Here is a 19426-nt window from a genome sequence, read left to right on the forward strand (position 1 = left end):
CGCTTAATTTAAAGATTTTTTTTGGGACACTTTTCCCGTGGTTCATTTTCATGCCAGCCAGGTAGGCTATACTCTTGTTGTAAAGAGAAGCAATGTGCTTCATATTAGGAAAGTTGAGAAAAAAATAGTCGGCCTAGCCTATAGAAAGCTGATGGGAGCCTCCTCTTTTTTATTAGAGGTCATAAAACCTTTTTTTCTCCCTCTATTGCATAGCCTGTACAAATGTTGCGCAACATGACCTCATGGGCTCTAATGAAGTGTTTCAATATATTTTTGATGACATTTGCATTGATGTCAGAGTGATTAGAAGGACAATAGAGTGTTGAGTACCAGGCAGTTAGCAAGTTTGGTAGGCTACTACCATCAGCAGCATCGGCGCTTGGAGAAGCTTAGTTACCGTGACTAAATGGTCATGTGGAATTTGACTGCTGTCATGACTCGTGACCGCCGGTGTGGCAGTAATACAGTCACCTTAACAGCCCAGGTTCAGAGCCAACTTGTAGTCACATTGACCATCAAGCTTGTAGTCATCTGATTAGCCAAATTATAATGATCACAAAAATATTCAATAGGAGTCTGATGGAACCAGACACCCATGTCAATGTCAACCCCCCCCCCCTTGTGTGTAGCCCCGCCCACACTGCCTGATGTATCCAAACCAACACCACCCGTATGACCATCACAGAAGGGTATGGTCAAGATGTATTGACAAGATGGTTGATCTATTGTATATCTATTGTAGATCTAAAGTATTGACAAGATGGTTGAGTTACCAGGTGGAACCATTCTAGCCAATGAGAGGGCAGAACAAAAGGCACAACTCTGATATAAAGATGAGGGGTGTTAAATATGTGATGTCGTCAACCGCCTGAATTCAATGGCGAAAGTATTTCAAATTCATCGACCTCATGAATATGCATAACCCGCCTTAAACTTCAACGTGGACAACTCTAATATAAAGTGTTTTTTCTCAAAGTTGCCGGGATGTCACGTGCATCACGCTTATATCAGTACCATCGTAACAACCTATGCATTAAGAAACATCAGTTAGATGAAATTGACTAAATTTGACAGTCTCTCATTGCCCCCCATACAAAAACTCTTCACATGCTTAATAATTAATGATCTTCTTGTGGACAGATTTTTGGCAAAGATATGGCTCTCGCTTCGCCTCCCTCTCTCTGGTATGTTTGAGTTCAGTCTACAACTGAATTCCCTGCAAACAGGGACGTCCTAAGGACATTGAGTGACGTTCCCATAAGGTTCCTTCAAGGGTTTCAGTGAGACGTTATCCCAGTCTAGGAAGATTAAAACATGAAGTTAACTTCAGGACCATCAAAGGACGTTCAGTACACGTCTGGTCGAGGTATAATGTTAGGATAAGGTCTTTTTATGTCCATCATTTTTTAAATTTAACCTTTATTTAACTCTGCAAATCAGTTATGAACAAATTCTTATTTACAATGACGGCCTACCCCGGCCAAACCCTAACCACGCTGGGCCAATTGTGCACCGCCCTATGGGACTCCCAATCACAGCCAGTTGTGATACAGTCTGGAATCGAACTAGGGTCTGTAGTGACACCCCTAACACTGAGATGCAGTGCCTTAGACCGCTGCGCCACGCATTATGGAAAATTATGAATAGTTTTCTTTTTCATTCTGATAGGACGTTATCCATAGCACATTCAATGACCACAAGGGGACGTTTCATGATGGTCAATGTGACGTCGCATGACTTGCCTAGTTAAATAAAGGTTAAAAAATATATTAAAAAATGGTCCCAAGGGAACGTTCTCTAGGGCAGCTTTGTTCCCTGTAAGTTACCAGGACGTTACTGAGGACCATGTCAGAACCATGTCATGATCTTTGGAGGACGTTCTGAGAATTTTAATTTTACTAGACATTAGGATGTTGGGTGATAGTCCCAAGGGAACGTCCTTGCAAATAAAAATGTGTCGTTAGTACCACAGGAGGTTGGCGGCACCTTAATTGGAAAGGACGTGCTCGTGGTAATGGCTCCACTGGTTAGGTCGCCCCCGGACATCATGCGTTGGAGTGTCAGTGTGCGTGAGTGTGTATAGAGAATAAATAAAATACAAGGGTCAACTCAGATAGCCAATGTAACCATTTTGTTAGCTCTTTAGCAATCTTATGGCATTGGGATAGAAGCTGTTCAGGAACCTTTTGATGTCAGACCGGTGCTGCTTGCTGTTACCGCTTGCCGTGAGGAAGCAGAGAGAACAGTCTATGGCTTGGGTGGCTGGAGTCTTTCCGGGCCTTCTTTTCACACCGTCTTATATAGATGGCAGGGATCTCATCCGCAGTGATGTACTGTCCGCACCACCATCTGCAGGGCCATGGGATCGAGGGCGGTGCTGTTGCTATAACAAGCAGTGATGTAGCCAGTCAAGATGCTCTCAATGGTGCAGCTGTAGAACCTTTTGAGGATTTGAGGGTCCATTCCAAAGCTTTTCAACCTCCTAAGGGGGAAGGTGCTGTCGTGCCTTTTTCACGACTGTGCTTGTGTGTGCGGATCATTTTAAATCCTTAGTGATTTGGAGTCTGAGGAACTTGAAGTCACTGACCTCCCTGTAGGCTGTGATTAGGCCTACCACCGTCGTGTCCTCAGCAGACTTGATGATGATGTGGCCACACAGTCGTGGGGATAACTTGTGTCAATCGAACTGAAAGTCTTGATATTACTACTAAAGTCAGGTTTAGAGCTAGGATTTAGGAATGAGGTTTGATTTGTAGTCACTGAAGCAAAAGAGAGTGAATATTACACAGGGGACCATGTTAGCCTCCTGGAACCTAGCTGCAGGCTCCTCTTGTGCCCTGGGGGAACATACACTACCAATGAATGGAGGATGTACACAGGTGATACACACACATATTTTATTAAAAAATACTGATAATTAAGAGAGAAGAATCTATTGATTGAGGTATAAAAAAATTATATTGTGTACTTTTTGAAATTCCTCTAGGTCAAATCCCTTGGCTCAGATGGGTCTTCCTGGAAGAAACTTCATCAGCCTGGGAAATATGTCATAGAGCTGGGAACAGAAAATAACAACTAAATACAGAAAAATGCTGTTGTGTTATTTGTGTGAGTAGTAAATACTTATGTCTTTAAGTGTTTATTGTATATTTAAATTCTCTTGCAAATCCCCATATAGTTCATAGTACGTTAAGAGCATCCTTTGGAGAAGAGGGTCGCTGTATTCAGACCAGTGGAGTCTCCTCAGAGGCTAAAGGGGAGGACCATCCTACTCAGTGAATTTAATAAAAAAAGAAAATAGTGAAACTTTAAAAAAGTTATACTTTTTATATAAAACCATAGTAAATATATTCACTTGTCACCAAATAACTGATTAAAACAAAATGTTTTGCGATGAAGGTCTACAGTAGCCTCAACAGCACCCTCTAGGTTAGCACAATGGAGGACAGCTATTTTTCAGCCTCCTATGGGTACATTGGCTTCAGTACTAAACCTAGGAGGCTTATGGTTCTCACCCCCTTCCATAGACTTACACAGTAATTATGAGAACTTCCGGAGGATGTCCTCCAACCTATCAGAGTCTCCTATCTCCTATGCTGTCCCCATAGGAGAACCCATTGAACAATCATTTTTGGTTGCAGGTAGAACCCTTTTTACAGAGGGTTCTACATGGAACCCAAAATAGTTCTACCTGGAACCAAAAGGGTTCTCCGATGGGGACAGCCAAAGAACCCTTTTTTAGTAGTGTAGTACATTAGCATTAGCTACAGCTAGCTAGCACTGCAGTGCATAAAGTGTGGTAAGTAGTTGACTCAAGCAGAGAGAAATAAATACAATAGTTGAACAGTTTTGAACAAATGAAGGAGAAGCAGCAGAGGTGAGAGATATTTTGTTGCATTTTTTTCTTCTTAGTTTACTTTTCACTTATTTAGCTAACGCAGCTAATTTAGCCTACTCAACAACCTGACTGAAACAGAGAGGAATGCTATTTATGTTAGCTACCTGACTAGGGCTATCCAACACTGCAACTTTTCCAAGTCAAAGTAGCTTTTGCTTTTATTAATTTATTGCCACCGGGTCCCCCGGTGCTAACTGCTAGCTGTACACTGTACTGCGTGATTGTACACATGGATTGGATTGCGGGTTTACTAACTCGTTAGTTCTAGATTGTTGGCATAACATTAATATGCTGACAACGGTGTAGGCTGTGTAGCGATTAGCGGTTATGGTATAAAGTTTTGACCTGGATAAGTTTTTGCGCCTGGTCACAGACAGCTGTTGCGTTGTGCACTGAAGTCCACAAGCAAAGGGAAAAGGTGAGAGGAGTAGAGCGCGTAGATGCGGGAAGAAATTATGCAACAAGCAAAGTGATGATTCTGTATGTGTCGGCCATGAAAGTGAACTGTGTGTGCGGGTGATATGGGGTCAAATCAAATCACATTTTATTGGTTACATACACATGGTTAGCAGCTGTTAATGCGAGTGTAGCGAAATGCTTGTGCTTCTAGTTCTGGCAGTGCAGTAATATCTAACAAGTAATCTACAATTTAACAATAACTACATAATACACACACATGTAAAGGGATGGAATAAGAATATGTACATATAAATATATGGATGAGCGGTGGCCGAGCGGCATAGGCAAGATGCAATAGTTGGTATAAAATACAGTATATACATATAAGATGAGTAATGCAAGATATGTAAACCTTATTAAAGTGGCATTTTTTTAAGTGACTAGTGATCCATTTATTAAAGTGGCTAATGATTTGACTCTGTATGTAGGCAGCAGCCTCTCTGTGTAGGGATGTCTGTTTAACAGTCTGATGGCCTTGAGATAGAAGCTGTTTTTCAGTCTCTCGGTCCCAGCTTTGAAGCACCTGTACTGACCTCGTCTTCTGGATGGTAGCGGGGTGAACAGGCAGTGGCTCGGGTGGTTGTTGTCCTTGATGATCTTTTTGGCCTTCCTGTGGGCTGTAGGTGTCCTGGAGGGCAGGTAGTTTGCCCCCGGTGATGCGTTGTGCAGACCGCACCACCATCGGGAGAGCCTTGCGGTTGAGGGTGGTGCAGTTGCCGTACCAGGCGGTGATACAGCCCGACAGGATGCTCTCAACTGTGCATCTGTTAAAGTTTGTGAGGGTTTTAGGTGACAAGCCAAATTTCTTCAGACTCCTGAGGTTGAAGAGGCGCTGTTGCGCCTTCTTCATCACACTGTCTGTGTGGGGGGACCATTTCAGTTTGTCCGTGATCTGTACGCCGATGAACTTAAAACTTTCCACCTCCTCCACTACTGTGTATTCATTCCGCCGATTCTGAATGAAAGCAAACTGAATGAAATAGAGAGGGACCTACCTGGGGCCAAGCTCCTGGGGTCTCGCTCCTTGCCATCCAGGATCTCTATTTCAGGCGGTGTGAAAGGAAGGCCCGGAAAATTGTTAAAGACTCCAGCCACCCAAGCCACATACTGTCCTCTCTGCTTCCGCGTTGGCAAGCGGTACCGGAGCAACAAGTATGACACCAACAACCTCCTTCTATCCCAAGCCTTAATACTGCTAAATAGCCAACAAAATGGCTACACGGTCTATCTGCACTGACCCTTTCCTTTTATTTACATTTTTCCACGCTCACAGGACTCTCACTCACACTGACGCTCCAACACACACATACACAATTCATTTGCTCATACACATATAACACGCACACACACTCATATTGACACTACACACATGCACACACACACTCACATACAATCGTCATATACGCTGCTGCTACTCTTTTTATCATATATGTATCCTAATGCCTACCCACTGGCACACACTGGTTGAATCAACGTTGTTTCCACTTCATTTCAATGAAATAACGTTGAACCAACGTGGAATAGACGTTGAATTAACGTCTGTGCCCAGTGTGTAGTCACCGTACCCCTATACATATCTACCCTTAACACTCCAGTATCCCTGCACATTGTAAATATGGTATTGACCCTGGAACTGACCCTGTATATACTGTAGCTTACTTACTTTTTCGTGTTCTTCTTATTTCTATTTCTCATGTGTTTTTGTTCTACTTTACTTTAATTTATAGTATAATACTTTTACTACTGATAATGATTACTGCATTGTTGGGAAAGAACTTGCAAGAAAGGCATTTCACTGTAAAACTTGAAACTTTAATTAGTCCAATAAAAACTCTCGTTTGGACTAATGAGTACTGTTTGGACCGAGTATACCCCAGATCAGCTAGACGCAGGCAAGAGTGTGCAAGGCGGTATTGAACGTGTCGCTGTCTGTCACCTTGATTACTCAAATTTGTCTCACGGCCTGTGGCCCACATTATAAACTTTCATTTGTAGGCCAGGTTATAGCAACCTCATGATGAGTATAGGGCAAATGCAAGTATCATGTAGTAGCCTAAACCTATCAACGTTACATTGAACTGGGTAAATGGAATATGATTGACAGTCATCCAATAGACGGGTTGGTTGTTTAGCAATATAACCAACTTGTGCGCAACTACGGGGCGAAACAAACAGGGTTGGCTTAGATTGTTGACAACATGTAAACTATTTTTAATCTCCAAGTGTTTATTGAAAACAAATACATTTGCACAACGAGCACTTGTTGTCTCTCAAATACATCGTTACAGTTGTTGGTTAAGTAGCTAGCGAATGTTTGTCATATTAGCATTGACATGAAATGAGTCAAAACAAGACATGGTATCAAGAACAAGATAAAACTCGCTGAAATGAGCCACCTTCTGATTCCCCATATGGCAGCATGTCATTGTTGCGAGCTATCTGATCGTTCAGAATCATAACAAAGCATGGCTTCTGGCCACATCGACGCACGTGCATCATTTTTGCGACGTTGTCAGCCAACCCGTCTATATACTGTAATAGAAATAAGGCCATGCTCATAAAGGCCATGCTCGTCCTACCTAATGTTGGACGGCACGAACTGCCACTGATCTAAACCTCACCTCTGTCTGAACACCATGGTATAGATGATATTGGCAACATTGTTGTTCAGAAACAGCTGTGGTTCAAAAAGGGTCACCTGAAAAGGAGACAGAGTTGCGGTATTCGCCAGTAGTTCCTTCCCCCATAAGAATAGTGTAATAGTAACTTAGAGACCTGATCACGTATTCATAAAGCATCTGAGAGTATGATGGCTGATCTAGGATCAGTTTTGCCTTTAGATCAAAATGAATACGATTACATGGACCAGGTCCTAGATCCGACTCTGAGATGCTTTGTGAGTACAGGCCCAAACCAGTTTGATTTTGGCCCATGACTTCATACCTTTTTACTGCTTCACCTCCTCTTGAATGAACCTACACTCTTCCAAAATGGCCTCCTCCATGGATCTCTTTCCTAATCCCAGGAGTGTGGGGAGGACAAAACACCGCAACCACAGAAAGCTATGCTAGTGAAAATGTACATTTAAGCAGACGCTCTTATCCAGATCGACTTACATGAGCAATTAGGTTTAGGTGCCTTGCTCAAGGGGACATTGACAGATTTGTCACCTAGTCAGCTTGGGGATTCGGAGCAGAACTCTTTCGGTTACTGGCCCAACGCTCTTAACGGCCAGGCTACCTGGGTAAAGGGTCAAAGAGAAAAGGTTAATTTTCATCATGCTTTCACAATTATGAATGAACACAAGTATGTACATCGTTTAAAGTGTCTCAGGTGTTCACTATTGTTGGTTGGAATAGTTTGCTCAAACTGGATGACCGATGATGATCTATCAGAGTTACGGTAACCAAAAGAGACTTTCCATTGGTTCTGTATGGCCTGTTGAGGATGGCGCTGGGTGATCTTGCCGCAAAATCATCTCCCACTAGCCCCTCTGTCACTGGGTCGAAGCCAGACACACACATCCTTTTCTCAAAGTCAAAGCTGATATGGAAGACGTTTCCATGGATTTCAGCCATCTACTGCATGATACAAAAAAGAGAGCACCTTCATGGCTAACTGCTATTTACTGAAATGTGGTGCATTCAGTTTGGATTTCTAGATCATTTCATAGCTTCTTTCTAAAACACTTTTCTCGCCCAGTCATTGTGTTCACAGTATATCGCACACCTTATTTTTGCAACAAATAAAAATCTCTACCTTGTGTTGATAAATGTGAGGGAGTTTAGCATCCATATCAAATAAATTGCCCACGAGAGGCATAGGTAGTGATCCTGGAGGAAAGTCGGGTGGCTTCCAGTGTCCAGAAGGAAGATGCAGAGGAACCCTTGACGTCCAGCCACTTGAACACAGACTGGAGTAACATGGTGAGGGTGGTTCAAAAACAGAGGGAAGATCAAGAAAAAGTAAAATCCTCGACAAAAAATGTAAACAGCAATATTATGCTTTTTCATAAGTACTTATCCAGACGCAAACACCACATTCTCCCCACCCCATCGAAGGCTAAAAACACTGTCGAACCGTTCTGCAACCTAAAAACAATCACAGAAAACATACGATCTTTTGTAATAAGCAACAAACAATTATTTGAATAACTTGATCGACGGAATGATTTGATGCTGTATCATTACTGTATAAGTCAGCTGCTAAGATGGCCTTTGAGCCATTTGGCTTCTTAGCCATCTTAGCAATTGTATCAGGTTCCAGTTAGACATTAAATACATTTTCTGAACTTGATGACCGCCATCCAACTTGTCTCCTTTCACACCGAAATCTCCCTCGAAGCCTTCAGTGGTGTCAGAAGTGGGATGACCACTGGATATTTTATAGATATTTTATGGGCCATTTCACAAAGTTGTGTTGGGGCACCTGCAGGGCTGTGCTTATGCAAATTTAAATCCTACCACTTGGTGGCACTCGCTCTCTAGAATGATGGTGACTGGTGACTACCTCCCTGTTGAATATAGAGCTCTGAACCAGGAAGAGGCATTATTAGAGGGGGAAAAATCATCAGGAATGTGTGAGTGCTTGTGCGCCAGCGAGTGTGTGCACATGTGTGAGTGTGTATGCATAAGCGAAAGAGAGAGAGAGAAGAGTGAGCAAGGAATCCCTCCCTTAGTTATAGTCCAGCATATACTGTGGCCTAGGCTGTGCTCTGCTTGCGTATGACCTCAGCTCCAATGCCTAAGGCTTAACAGAAACGCGGTTAACCAGCGCTCATCCAAATTACAGTGACTTTGGGTTCCCTTTCGCCTGATTTAGTGGTTGTGTAGTTCCCCCTCTTATGTTACTCTGTTGTTTTTATAGTATGTCAGATGTACTCACACAGCCTTTCCAACCCTTGTTAAATTGAACAGGTTATTTGTTGGCCATTGAATAAACATCCAGTGAAATGCTACGGTTGCTGACACCATTCAAAAACAAAACCTGATAGCTCCTTTTTTTTCAGTTCTCGAGATGTTGTGAAAGAGACATCAGCAGTATAGAATCCCACCATGTAGAGACTATTTCTCATTGAGATGCACTGTACATTTCTATACTATCTATCTCTAATCTCTCCCCTTGAGCCACTCCGCTTATACTCATATAAAGCTACAGGTCAATCCTCCTGTCATGGCATGATGTAAGATTGATTGACAGCTGACAGGGCGGCCAGATAACACCCAGGTTATAAATTTGACCCCAGATTTAACCTTTTAACCCAAGTCCTGTCTTCACCCTACCACCTCGCTTCACCAGACATAACATTAAACCCAAATACATTTACTCAGCGTCCTGCGGCAGTTTGCAGCCCTCTCGCCCTAGCCCACCTATTAGTAGACAGTTGGCACCCTGTGGAGATGACCCTTTACCCCTCAGAGGCTATAGATAACCTCAGTGCAACGGCATGAAATTGCCTCACTCCTTGTCGGCGCAGTGTTGTGGCATATACTGTATGGAATACATGTAGGCGATGTAATAAAAATATATGATTGAAAAAACTAGGTACTATCCACATGATTCAAGTCAATTCAAAATACTTGATTTATCCCCAAAGGAGCTGCATGAGCAGTGTCATTGAGTTTAAGACATAAGCCACATACATGGCCTACATACTACAGAAAACGCATGCATGGTAATACTGTAGTGAAACATGAACACATTGTTATTGTAATACTTACTTGGGTTTATGATAATAAGGTAATGTGTAGTTTGATTTGAAATCAAGAGAGAGAGAGTGAGGGGGAAGAGACAGTGAGAGGGACAGAGAAAGAGAGAGAGGGACAGAAAGAGAGACAGAGAGAGGAGAGAGCTGCAGGAGAGCTGGATCAAGTCCCTATCCGGCAGAGACAAGCCCGAGCAACATGACCAAAATAGCCCAGTCAAGCATTTCCTTGTGGATAACATGAATGTGAGTATGATGATCGTTGTAATGACACTGGAGGAGATTAGGCATGCAAAATAAACTATACTCCTAAAGAGGGGGAAAGGTTGAGGATTCCCTCCTGTCGTAAATGTGGTTAACCTTCTGTTTCTCTCTCTCTCTGTCTCTGTGTCTCTCTGTGTGTCTCTCTCTCTCTCAGTACATCCTCACACCTGAGCTGTAGCGCTGGATGTCTGTAACCAATTTACCTTTTGGCATGTACACATACTCCAGTGTAGGCAGAAGTAACGTACATCACAGTGACACAGTAATGTAACGGCAACATTAACAAGCCCCTGATCTCACAGCCACGCACCTGATGAACTCCTTTGTCTTTGGCTGATTAAGCTGGCATTGAATCAATTCACTTAACATCTTTATGCCAGAGGTCACATCGTCACGGATGTGGACGGAGAGAAAGAGAGAGGGTAAGAAGAAGACAAAGAGAGGGAAAATAAGATAAGGAGTAGAGTAATGGGAGGAGAAGAAGAAATGAGACACTCGTGCCGTCACCTGAGGGACTCCAGAACATTGGCGGACAAAACTGCTATTGTCCTCATTGTCTTCCAATAGCCTACACACAGTAGCTTACCCGTTGCTGGTCCATCCTCACCAGAACAGTCACAGAACAAGAACAGTCACAGAAAAACAACACCAACAGGCCTATATTGTCACAGTCAGGAACATCACAGCAGAGAAGAAAGTTATGACTATGTGACCTAGAAAATAGAATAGGCTCTTCCAGGTCACAGTGACACTCTAAAGTTGAGGTAACAGGGTGCAGGTGAAGAACAGGAACCTCTCCTGTGGGGTTTTATAAACACAGTTCATCACTGTTATTGGAGCACGCTGTCCTATACGAGTTGTATCCATAATGTCATTGACTTTAGATCCGTCTGGGGATCAAGCAGCTTATGAACCATAAATCCCATGACTCATATCACGTTCACTCTACGTAGTGACTTAGTTGACTTGAATTAAGTTTAGTCTGTTCTGTTAACACAATATTCTTGAACACTGTGTTCTGATGTTCCATTTTTCTGAAATGGCCTGAACTATTTATTTAGGGTATTGGACGAAAACACAACACAAAATCAGATTTGCCCTACGCTTCCCGACCCAGTCATATTGCATGGGGTAAACTTTGCTGAGGCTTGACTTGTATCCTACATTGCACTCCCATTCTTGCACAGTTTGATTACTGTACAATACTCACATTCCAAATGGTCGTATCTGCAGTATGAGACATTCTGACTGTATCATCAAAGAAGTCACCAGTCCAAAGAGTCACAGAACGGTCCACAGCAATTGATGGCTAATGACATCATGGAGAAATGTCCATGATGCATTTCCCACCCCACGACCTCCCTAAAGGTTAATCCCAGCATATGACGCAGAAAATTAGTTTGGTCATTACTCCTAAAACCCAAGATGATTTACTAGTCATTACTAGTGTTGTGTCTCTAATGTTTGTACTGTAATCCCAGATCCTGTACTATCTATCCTCTTATTGTTTAGGCTGCAGCATCAGCCCCCTAACTCCCTAGGACGTGTTTTAACAACTTCCTAAGATAAAGGATGTAAGCAAATGCCATTAACGTGTGTGTGTGTGTGCGTGCGTGCATGTGTGTGTGCCCTATTTTATTCCCAGCAAAACGTCAGTCCTTGTTTGCAGACTTATCCCTTATGGTCTCTCCAAATACACAGAGCTTGGAAAACCATCTGGTTTGCTGTTGCCAAACATACCACTACCAACAGCACCACTCGACCACCATTTCTAAAGAGCTTATGTCTGAGAAGTCATAGTCAAACAGATCAATAATGTAATAACACTTTTAGCATTTACATTCTGTGGAAACATTGAGAATAGAAGGTTCCGAACTTTTGTGAAACATCACAGCACAGTTGAAAAATATATGGCAAATAGAAATCCAATATGGATGGTGTTAAGAGATAGATGGGAGGGGTTGAAAGGAGCTGAAGGTTGGGACTAATAACAACAAACAATAACAAGATAACTCATGTAAAACATGCTGTGTCCGTAATACGTATATGGGTTAAGAACCTTTGTAAAAGAGCGCAGTTTGAAAGATATGGCAAACAGAAATCAAACCAGACGGACATCAATAATAGATTTGAGAGGTTGGCGTGAGGACAGGAGTAAAAACAAACAAAATAGAACTATTGTAAAATAGACTGAGTCCATAAAATGTTTACAGTATGTATAAGCTGGAAGAAGAAACCTAAGCATTGTTATTCACTAGTTTAATCGAATTAGTGGAGGGTTGGTATGGTTAGAAAGTAATAAAATATATGTATATACAGATATATGTATTTATTGGTATGTATGTATAGATGAAGTCAGAAGTTTACATACACCTTAGCCAGATACATTTAAACTCAGTTTTTCACAATTCCTGACATGTAATCCTAGTAATAATTCCCTGTTTTAGGTCAGTTAGGATCAACACTTTATTTTTAGAATGTGAAATGTCAGAATAATATTAGAAAGAATTATTTATTTCAGCTTTTATTTCTTTCACATTCCCAGTGGGTCAGAAGTTTACATACACTCAATTAGTATTTGGTAGCATTGCCTTTAAATTGTTTAACTTGGGTCAAACGTTTTGGGTAGCCTTCCACAAGCTTCCCACAGTAAGTTGGGTGAATTTTGGCCCATTCCTCCTAACAGAGCTGGTGTAACTGAGTCAGGTTTGTAGGCCTCCTTGCTCGCACACGCTTTTTCAGTTCTGCCCACAAATGTTCTATAGGATTGAGGTCAGGTCTTTGTGACGGCCACTCCAATACCTTGACTTTGTTGTCCTTAAGCCATTTTGCCACAACTTTGGAAGTATGCTTGGGGTCATTGTCCATTTGGAAGACCCATTTGCAACCAAGCTTTAACTTCCTGACTGATGTCTTGAGATGTTGCTTCAATATATACACATAATTTTCCTACCTCATGATGCCATCGATTTTGTGAACTGCACCAGTCCCTCCTGCAGCAAAGCACCCCCACAACATGATGCTGCCACCCCCATGCTTCACGGTTGGGATGGTGTTCTTCGGCTTGCAAGCCTCCCCCTTGTTCCTCCAAACATAATGATGGTCATTATGGCCAAACAGTTCTATTTTTGTTTCATCAGACTAGCGGACATTTCTCTAAAAAGTACGATCTTTGTCCCCATGTGCAGTTGCAAACCGTAGTCTGGCTTTTTGAGTGGCCTTTCAGGTAATGTCGATATAGGACTCGTTTTACTGTGGATATAGATACTTTTGTACCTGTTTCCTGCAGCATCTTCACAAGGTCCTTTGCTGTTGTTCTAGGATTGAGTTGCACTTTTCGCACCAAAGTACGTTCATCTCTAGGAGACAGAACGCGTCTCCTTCCTGAGCGGTATGACGGCTGCGTGGTCCCCTGGTGTTTATACTTGCGTACTATTGTTTGTACAGATGAACGTGGTTCATCCTTTTTTCTGAGGTCTTGGCTGATTTCTTTTGATTTTCTCATGATGTCAAGCAAAGCGCCACTGAGTTTGAAGGTAGGCCTTGAAATACATCCACAGGTACACTTCCAATTGACTCAAATTTTCTGGAATTTATCAAGCTGTTTAAAGGCACAGTCAACCTAGTGTATGTAAACTTCTGACCCACTGGAATTGTGATACAGTGAATTATAAATGAAATAATCTGTCTGTAAACAATTGTTGGGAAAATGACTTGTGTCATGCACAAAGTAGATGTCCTAACCGACTTCCCAAAACTATAGTATCTTAATTAACAAGAAATTTGTGGAGTGGTTGAAAAACGAGTTTTAATGACTCCAACCTAGGTGTATGTAAACTTCCGACTTCAACTGTATGTACAGTGCCAGTCAAATTTTTGTTCACACCTACTCATTCAAGGTTTTTTCTTAATTTTTTACTATTTTCAACATTGTAGAATAATAGTGCAGACATCAAAACTATTAAATTACACATATGGAATCATGTAGTAACCAAAAAAAGTGTTAAACAAATCAACATTTATTTTATATTTGCGATTCTTCAAAGTAGCCACGCTTTGCCTTGATGACAGCTTTGCACACGCTTGGCATTCTCTCAACCAGCTTGACATTCTCTCACCTGGAATGCATTGTAATTAACATGTGTGCCTTGTTAAAAGTTAATTTGTGGAATTTCTTTCCTTCTTATTGCGTTTGAGCCAATCAATTGTGTTGTGACAAGGTAGGGGTGGTATACAGAAGATAGCCCTATTTTGGAAAATACCAAGTCCATATTGTGGCAAGAACAGCTGAAATAAGCAAAGAGGAACAACAGTCCATCATTACTTTAAGACTTAAAGGTCAGTCAATGCGGAAAATGTCAAGAACTTTCAAAGTGCAGTCGCAAAAACCATCAAGCGCTATGATGAAACTGGCTCTCATGAGGACCGCCACAGGAAAGGAAGACCCAGAGTTACCTCTGCTGCAGAAGATGAGATCATTAGAGTTACAGGGTTCAATCAACAGACACATCTCAACATCAACTGTTCAGTGAAGACTGCGCGAGTCAGGCCTTCGCGGTGGAATTGCTCCAAAGAAACGGAGGTGGTAAAAATATTTCTGGAAAATTGAATTACCATTAAAAGTCCATGAAAATTATAGAATGACAAACAAAATAAATATGTAGGCTATAGCAGACTACACATACTGTACGTAAATTGTGGTTTCTTCACTGTCTTCTCTGTATCTGGCAGTGGCGCGAATGATGAATAACTGTAGGCGTGTGCAGAGGCCCGTCGGTCGGAGGCTTGACCAGTTATAGCGGGTGAAATCTGAAGTAACAACTGCCCCTGACAGAAAACACCAGGAGTTGCTAAACGGCTGTCCTCCAAACAGTTTGTTTTGGACTTGCGGGTCATGCAGAACGCACCTGAACTCAACCTACTGTCCAATTGCTTAGCTTACAGAAATGCACCACCTCTACTGCGTATGCAGACAAACGGATCCCCCGCATGAACCGTATCATCACACCAATGAGATCTAGGATCCAAATTCACAGAGTGTCTACCTTGATGTTCAGAAAACTCTAGGGGCCCCCTTTTGCGCAGTGGAACCATGCTGTCCTTTCAGCACTACAATTCGTAGAGCCCTCAAATTCCTTAATAAAACATCACTTAATATTATTATTCTTACAAATAGAAGAGTATCACTTCTCACAATGGTGCTCTAATCGTAAAGTTACATGAAAGCGGAATCATTGTGGCCGCGTGCAGTAGTTTGGCTGGGGGGGCTCTGCAGCACCCTCAGCACCCCTACTTCTCGCGGATATGCGTACATTTTTTCCCTTCATGTGGACAAAACTCAACAGAGCGCACCACTAGGCAGGATATATGCTTTGATTTGAAACAAAATAGGCTTACAAGAAAGGCTTATAGTTTGTTAACACCATTAAGATGTAAATGCATATTCCTATGAAACAGATTGAGATCAAATGATTGGCATGCAGTTTGGACATTTTACTGGTAAAACGTGAAGAATTATCCTTCATGATTGAGTGATGGACTTAGAAATTAGCTATGCCTAACTTGGTGTTTAAGCCTATTACAAATATAATATTTTCTTGAGACAATATGTATGGGCATAGGCAGACGTTGCAATTGGAGGATGCATTTTATGCATGAGCCTGTTCTACATCTGCCAGCACAAACTTTGATTGAGGAATTTTGAAGTCATTTATTAAATTTCTTTGCACTCCTTCTCCTAAAAAAAAGAACACAACACCACTGACAGTAACGTATTGGAGCTTCCACCATATATTTTTCCACCTTACATATCTGCAAACCTGGAAGCATTAGGCCCTTGTGGTTAAGGGGAAGTGGTAGGAAGTGAATTGGGAGCGGCTGTGGGAGTCTTCAGACACAGCAGCACAGCAGCACTGTGGACAAGTTTGGCACTCATGCCCGGCACTGTGGGCCAAGGCTCATGTTGCGTGCTAACTAGCTCCCTCCCCCATCCTCTCACGCTATCCCCCTCTGCAATTATACGCTGCTGCTCCCACCCAAACATGCAAGAATAGGTCTCCTCAGTCAACAGACAGACCAACTCATTCTGTCCTCAAACTATTACATCATGACCATTTGGCTGAGCCAGAGGATTCAGGCTTAAATTAACTTTGTCAGAGTAGCTAGTGACTGTGTCACACGACATAAACCGCGATTTGATGGGGTGAACAGTGATATTCTACAATGTTGAGAGAGAGACTAGCACATTACATCTTAAACCATCACGCTAATAGAGAAAACACTGCTATTATCTTTGGCCGAGACACTAATGTGAACCTTTCAGCGTGGAATGCCCTACCACAACAGATGAAGGATTTGTAAACACCCTTCTTATGTGTGTGTGTGTGTGTGTGTGTGCGTGTGCGTGCGTGTGCGCGTGCGTGTGCACGTGTGTGTGTGTGTGTGTGTGTGTGTGTGTGTGTGTGTGTGTGTGTGTGTGTGTGTGTGTGTGTGTGTGTGTGTGTGTGTGTGTGTGTGTGTGTGTGTGTGTGTGTGTGTGTGTGTGTGCGTGTGTGTGCGCATCAGTAGGTGCTGATATGGTTATACAGTGCCTTCAGAAAGCATTCACAAAGCTTGACTTTTTCCACATTTTGTTGTGTTACAGCCTGAATTTAAAATGGATTAAATTGAGATGTTTTGTCTCTGGCCTACACACAATACCACATAATGTCAAAGTGAAATTGTGTTTTTAGAAATGTTTACAAATTAATAAAAAATGAAAAGCTGAAATGTCTTGAGTGAATAAGTATTCATCCACTTTGTTATTGCAAGCCTTGTTAAGTTCAGGATTCAAAAGTTGCTTAACAAGTCATAATCAATTATCTGTAAGGTCCCTCAGTTGAGCAGTGAATTTCAAACACAGATTCAACCACAAAGACCAGGGAGGTTTCCCATGCCTCGCAAAGGGCAGCTATTAGTAGATTGAATATCCATTTAAGCATGGTGGTGAAGTCATTAATTACACTTTGGATGGTGTATCAATACACCCAGGGAGGTTTGCTCTTCTTTGCCTTGCAACGAAAGGGCACCTATTGGTAGATGTGTAAAAATAACAAAAGCAGACTTTGAACATCCCTGTGAGCATGGTGAAATTATTAATTACACTTTGGATGGTGTAGCAATACACCCAGTCACTACAAATATGTATTTTTTTTAACTTGCTTAGTTAAATAAAAGTTTTTTTTAAATTCTACCTACAAAGATACAGGCGTCCTTCCTAACTCAGTTGCTGGAGAGGAAGGAAACTGCTCAGGGATTTCACCATGAGGCCAATGGTGACTTTAAAACAGTTAGAAAGTTTAATAGCTGTGATAGGAGAAGACTGAGGATAGATCAACAACATTGTAGTTACTCCACAATACTAAACTAATTGACAGAGTGAAAAGAAGGAAGCCTCTACAGAATATATTTTTTTTTCAGAAACATGCATTCTGTTTGCAACAAGGCACTGAAGTAATACTGTAAAAAAATGTGGCAAAGCAATTACATTTTTGTCCTGAATACAAAGTGTTATGCTTAAAAAGATGGAAAGTGGCTGCATCATGGCTGTGTCATGTTATGGGTATGCTTGTAATCGTTAAGGACTGGGGAGTTTTTCAGGATAAAAAAGTTAACGGAATGGAGGAAAACCTGATTCAGTCTGCTATCCACCAGGCATTGGGAGTTGAATTCACCTTTCAGCAGGACAATAACCTTAAACGCAAGGCCAAATCCTCACTGAAGTGGCCGAGTTACACTTTTAACTTAAATCTACTTGAAAATCTATGGCAAGACCATAAAATGGTTGTCTAGCAATGATCCACAACCAATTTGAAAAAGCGTAAAGAATTTTGAAAAAGAATAATGATTAAATGTTCCACAATCCATGTGTGAAAAGTTCTGAGAGACTTACCGAGAAAGATTCACAGACATAATCATTGCAAAATGTACTTCTACAAAGTATTGACTCAGGGGTTTGAATACGTATGTAAATAAGATATTTATAAAACATGTTTTCACTTTGTCATTATGGGGTATTGTGTGTAGATAGTGAGAAAAAACTATTCAATCTATTTTGAATTCAGGCTGTAACACAACAAAATGTGGAATAAGTCGAGGGGTATGAATACTTTCTGAAGCAACTGTATGCGGCTGAGTTCCATCTATCAAACAGCAGGTGGCTATTGTGTCTCACACACCACATTTTCAAATCTGCCTCGCAACAGTATTCCCTCTCCCTTCTCTTCCCAGTCCGGGAGGAGGGTTTGTGTGTGTGTGTGTGTGTGTGTGTGTGTGTGTGTGTGTGTGTGTGTGTGTGTGTGTGTGTGTGTGTGTGTGTGTGTGTGTGTGTGTGTGTGTGTGTGTGTGTGTGTGTGTCCGTGCGTGGGTGCGTGCATCAGACAGAAGCAATGGCAGCAGCAGCACCTCAGCCCGGCCCCCCTAACAAAGACCTGCGGCCCTCTCTCTCCCTGCAGCCCTCTCGCTCACTCCCACACACTCATAAATAACCACACAGTGGCAAGCCAAGCCAGGCCAAGAGGGGAGAAATTGAGAGAAAAGAGCCTATTTAAACCAGCCCTCTTATGCCTTCCAACTGAACTTTTCAATGAGTCAGTCCTACAACGCCCCCTCCTCCCCTCCCTCCCTCCCTACACCCCACCAACCTGAATCATCTCCAACACCAGATGAAGGGTTAAGGCTTGCACACATTGCACTGAATGTGGATCTACCGTTCGTCTGCCAATCACTCAACGCGCTGTGTTTTAGGGACCACACGCTGTAGACATCTGACTGCCAACATTTTTCATGGGTAATATATGTGAAATCGGTGCGCACTCGGTTCGTAAATTACATTCAGAGGTGCTAAGTACTCTGGGCCAACAATCACTTTTGGTGTGTCTGAGCCCTTAGAGACCCCCAGTCTTTGTAATGGAGGATTTCGGGGGGGGGGGGGGGGGGGGGCAGAGGTAAAGGTCACAACACAGTGGAAGGAGGGGGGATAATAAATCCTGTAACCGTGGCGACAATGGTCGCTCTCCCTCTGACAATGGCTCCATTGTGGAGGGGAACTGCACAGTGTGTAG

The sequence above is a fragment of the Salvelinus fontinalis genome, chromosome 26 (genome assembly GCF_029448725.1).
Source record: "Salvelinus fontinalis isolate EN_2023a chromosome 26, ASM2944872v1, whole genome shotgun sequence".
Lineage (NCBI taxonomy): Eukaryota > Metazoa > Chordata > Actinopteri > Salmoniformes > Salmonidae > Salvelinus > Salvelinus fontinalis.